Source organism: Buceros rhinoceros, unplaced genomic scaffold, assembly GCF_000710305.1.
Source record: "Buceros rhinoceros silvestris isolate BGI_N320 unplaced genomic scaffold, ASM71030v1 scaffold12795, whole genome shotgun sequence".
Lineage (NCBI taxonomy): Eukaryota > Metazoa > Chordata > Aves > Bucerotiformes > Bucerotidae > Buceros > Buceros rhinoceros.
The window spans coordinates 38735-43981 of record NW_010413478.1 but is presented as its reverse complement, the minus strand read 5'-3'; the positions used below and the strand labels follow the sequence as shown (position 1 = coordinate 43981).

The window sequence follows — 5247 nt, the reverse complement described above, 5'->3', positions numbered from 1 at the left end:
CAGCAGTACTGCGAAACCAAGCTCCTGTCTGCACCACCATCCCCGGTACGCAGCTTCCAGTCCCCTCATGGAGTTCCGTGATGGCACCAGCCTTCCTTGGATTCCAAGTTTCTATTAAAATATAATGTAATACTTTGTCTTTAATAAAGCTACAGTGTGTAGAATATTTGTGTCGGGGGTTTGCCCTCCTCTCCTCTGTGCTACTGTACAAACTGCTCTCCTGGGCCAAGCAGGGTTGACAGCCATGCAGGGCTCTGACTGTTGTCGTTCCTATAGTTTATGGGGCTGTTTGTGTCTGCCCTCGAGAGCATCTCAGGCAGGTCCTTTCTGCATCTCGTCCTCCTGGGTGGAGAGAGGGGGATGGACTGTAGTGCTCTACCTTCCAGAACACAGCTGCCTTTTGTGTCCTGGGGTTTCAGTGCAGCGCTGTCAGGAGTGAGAGCCTAAGAGTGTCCTTTTTTATACAGAGGGGCAGCATGAAGTGTCACTTTTTCCCAGCAGCCAGGTGTGCCTTGTAAATTCTCAGCCTTTCAAAGGAATCGGGGATATGGCTTGTTGCAGATCATCCTGTTTAGTATTCAACAGCAAGCTTTTCTGGTACAGCTCTTCAGCTTTAGTAGCTCTGAAGACCAATTTATCTGTGCAGTAAAGAGATCTGACAAATTTATGGAAGCTCAGAATCCACCAGCTGGTACCGAGAGAGCTCTCGGGTTTGGCTTCTGAGCTTGTGTTAGCAGAGATGGATTGCCGCCGCTCCCCCACCTGCTGCGGAGAATCCACCAGCTGGTACCGAGAGAGCTCTCGGTTTTGGCTTCTGAGCTTGTGTTAGCAGAGATGGATTGCCGCCGCTCCCCACCGTGCTGCGGGGGTGCCTCTGGCGTTTCAGGCTGTGCGGACAGCTTTATTGTCTCTGCTCGCTATGGAAGGGACTACACTGTGGCTCATCCTCACCCACCTGCAACGGCAGGACTCACAGCGTGGCATAGATACAGCCACCACTGTGCATGCACAGGAGCCCCTGGCTTCTTGGAAGCATCAATGTCTGCTAATAACAGTAATAGCATAGGGGTACAGAGAACACCCTGTGTTTTCCAGTGTTTTCTTGGGATGAGGTAGTCACTCTTTAGTATGGATGACCTACATCTGCATCTTTCTTTGGAGGAAACAGAAAAACTTGTGCAAGGGGTTTGGGCTATTGCCAAAATCTCCCACGGACGACGTAGCTCTTCCAATGGACCAAGGAATATGCAGGTTCTCCGAGAGCAGTGCGCAAACTCCTGTCTCCACTACCCAAGGTGTGCAGAGGTCAGCATGTGAGACTGCAGATTCCTTTAAGGGATGTGGAAGTCCTTCGTGTTCACTCCATACTTCATGCTGTTGAAGCAACAGAGCTTTCTTCCTTATCATGGGATAAACTCCGTAGAGGATTACCTGCCCTGCACTTCACTCGGTCATGCTGTCTGTGGAGAGTGGAGCACAAATATCCTTGCTTCAGCAGGCTGGCCATGGCTCAGCTTTAATGTGCGCTCTCTCTGAGTCCTACAAGTCCTCTTCCAACCTAAACGATTCTGTGACAAGGTTACCCAGTCAGTGCCTTAAGCTTGTAGGAGTGGGCAGAAACATGATCTACTGCATGCTCATTCATAGAGCCCAGGAGCTGGATCACCTCTCGAGCTGGATGTCTTTGTCCTGTTGCCATCATGCTTTCTTTTCTAAAAGATAGTTTGGCACAGGCAGGGCTGCTGTTTCCAGTTCCTTTAGTTTCCAAAAGTTTGGCATAGGCAGGACTGCTGTACTTAGGTGATCTTTTCATTTGGCCTAAAATTCCAGAGAGATTTTTTTGGATGTCTTCACACTGCTTACAGCCTCTATCAGAGCAACATTATGGTTTTTCTTTATTTAGATCTTTGACATAACAACCTATCATGAACACATGACTGTGTGTCAGTTGTTCAGTAGAACTGTGTGCATATAGAAACAAGTCTTATTTTAAATCCCAGCTCTTTGATCCTTTTATCTGGAGCTATAGAACAGGAATTTTAAGTCAGGCTTTCAGGATTTTTAGCCAGGCCATGGCATGCTAACAGGGACCTGCTATCTGTGGTCAAATATTGCTTCACTAAAACACATCTGTTTCAGAGGCAAAATGTTCCTTATTCAAATGTTTGCAGAGCAGCTTCCTGGAGCATTAAGCGTGTTCTTGCTCCTGAGTATTAAGCGATCAGTGCAGAAAACAAGTGTGCTGTGGGAACATCCGTAAGGGATTGTGTGTACGCGCGTTGGAGGGTTGTTCCCATTGGAACAACGTTCATTTGGACAGCGTAGCTATGCTCAGAGGTTGTGTGGGGGGAAATACTCGTTTCTTTCCTTTTGACGGAGTCTGTGTGGATCACATATCCTTCTGCCAAAACATAAAGCACTTCTTACTCCCTTCTGCTTTTTTTGTGGATCTTGAAACTGGAGTGTTGTACGAATCAGTAAGTGAAGAATCAAATTAAGAAGATACCAGTATTTATATCTTCATGTGAATCTTTGCATATGTAATTAGGCCTTGTGTCAAAAAACCCCATGTTAGTTCTCAGCTGTGATTTTGCTTTGCTGGTTTGATTACTTTGGTTTTACTGTTATGACCTGAAGAAGCCATGGGTGTCTGAGTGCTCCCATTCACGGGAGAGGACAGCTATTGAGCCAGTTCCTGCCATCAGGAGCCTGGCCGTGTACCTCTGTCAAAATCCCCTGCCCTGCTTCTGGTAAGAGCAGCTGAATTGCTGCATTCTGACAGGCAAACTGTGTGAAGGCTTTGGAAATGAACATACGCAGAGCTCAGCTACACAGAGAGCTGAACCTACAGAAAAGGCAGGGAAGAGGCACAACACTTGGTGACAGGAGCCTCTATAGGTCCTGCCTCCAGCCGCTTGGTTTTGTGTCAGGTGTTGTGCTCTGGGTGATGTTGTTCTTGCAGATCATGGAAAAAATCCACAGACTTTGCATTTTGAAGGCAATCCGTGGCAGTGTTGTTGTTGCCAGGCTCCATTTCAGTGGCCTTTCCCATCATGGACTAAAGTGGAAGGACACTGGGGGCGGGGGGCAGAGCAGGGGTGCTGCATCGTCCAAAGCTGATGTTACTCTGTAGTTCTCCTGTACCGAGCGTGCTCGTCAGAACTATGCAAAGGGCTGGATCTGGAGGCGGGGGAAAGCGTCAAGCCCCCGCAGATCTTCATCAACAGTTTGGAGTGGAGCAGCAGCTCCAGGCTGCTCTCTTCTTGTATCATCACTTTGGTGGTGCCTGTTCAAGGAGAGCTGAAGGGAATCGCAGAGCGCTGTGTCCCTCTGCGACCTGGGGACAAAAGAGCTGAACATCTGGCTTGAAACTGCTTTTTGGCAGGATGCGGGGCCACAGTTTCTGGGTTTGGTTCTCATTATATGTGTTAATGCAGCTGTGCTTATTAGGGGGTTCGGTTTGGTCGAGGAGGGGTCAAGGTTGGAAAGCGCACGAGGAGAAATGTGCTGGCCTCCCCCTTAACTGTCTCCATGTAATGCTTGGAAGGATCTTCTAGTGCACATTCCTCCGAGTGTCTCAGCTTTTGTATCTACGAATTCAGCGTTGCACTCGTGGTTGTGTCATGCTGGATTAAGTCCATGTCCAAACCATTCACTCACTTCTCCAGGAGCGGGATGTAAACTGCCTCTCATCACAGAACAAATAGAGTGAAAACTTCTGCGGTCTTGCTTTCTGTCTGTCAGGAGACCCCCTCCTGCCTGTGCACATGAAAATGAGATAGCACTCTGATCCTGGCTTGCTGATTGCAGCAGCTTTTGAAAATCCTCTACGTGACAGGGAATCGGGAGCCTTACAGGCTGACTAATAGCATTCACACAGCCCTTTTCTAAACAGAAGGGGGAAAAAGTGACTCTGGAGTTCTGGATTTGAGACTTTAAAATGGTCTGTGGGAGCCTGCACGCTGTGCTATGAAGTAGCAGAGGTGTCTGCCCAGAATGCAAAACAGTCTCCCAGCAAGGGGCAGCACTGCTCCTGGAGAGCAGCTCTCTTCTGCGCAGAGGAGAGCTGCTTCATTTTCACAATGTGATTTAGCGCGGCTGAAGCTGCAGAGCAGGGTGGGAACAGCTATGGGAGCAGCTGGGTGGGTTTGGTTCTGTCGATCCTGGCAGCTGGAACCGTCACTCTAGTTCCAGGTGCCCACTCCTCTTAAGACAGCGTGCTGCAGGCCTGCATCCTTCACTGAGCGGATCAGCACCCAGACTGAGACGTTTCCCTCTAGCGTAATTATATTGACTAAAAGGGTGCGGGAAGGGGGAATAAATTCCCGTGCAAGGTAAAGAAGGAGCTAGATTAAAATCAGAGTCTTGTTATAGAAGCAAAAGTGAGGATTATGTTGTTACAACAGTGTGCAAGGAGCTCCTAGAAGGAAAAAAATAATCAATAGGGTTTGGTGATGAAACAGTTTTGTATGGCCTTGTCTCTGATGTGGTTAAGTACAGAGATGGTAAAGAAACAGAGAAGCAAAAGTTGGAGAGTGCAGGAAATGTTCTCTGGCGTAGGCTAGTGAGAGGTGGGGGCTGTTTTCCAGCAGATTGGGGTGCCTTGCCTGAAGTGCGTGAGGAGTTACCTTCCTGTGGAAAGGGAGGGGCTGAAGCCGGGAACCAGGTGCGTACCAGGTGCCTTTTCACCTCCATACTTTGGAGGTACCAGTGTTAAGGTGTGTCTTTAGGAGAGGAGACAAGCTTTGCACCAGGACAACTAGATGCCTAAAATGGTACAATCCACACGCAGACTGGTTTTGCTCTCGCCCTAACCAGCCAAAAGAGCAGCTGGAGGAGGGATCCAAGCCTTTTCTCCTTCTGTGTGTCCCCGTGGAAGCCTCTCAGCCCATGATGGTCTGGAAAGCACTGTTATGGAGTGAAGTGGCCTTGGCATGCGGAGGGTGAGGTTGTGACTTTAGGTTGTTCCTCAGTGTGTGGGGATAGTTTCAACATCAAGGATGGCCTAGGATGGTCTTAGCTTCTGTAGTGTTCAGCTTGAACGTTACTGGGGGACATAACGTTTCAGGTAACTGGAGGACACAGTTGAATCAGCGGGTCCCTTCTGCTGCTGTCTGAGATGACAGCTTCCGAGGAGCGAGAAGAGTAAAGACTCTCTAGTTTCTTGCATCTAAACTTAAGCTCGTACACCCTCTTGTTACATGTGCAGTAACATCTATACCAAAATGAGAAAGCTGGAGTTTTCAT

The 5247-nt window shown here is 48.6% G+C and overlaps 1 protein-coding gene across 1 annotated transcript in view; it reads left to right on the top strand.

Moving 5' to 3' along the window:
- The window catches only part of RBM6 (RNA binding motif protein 6), a 52526-nt gene that overhangs the window by 11676 nt on the left and 35603 nt on the right, over window positions 1–5247 (top strand). The gene's annotated exons all lie outside the window — the stretch shown is intronic.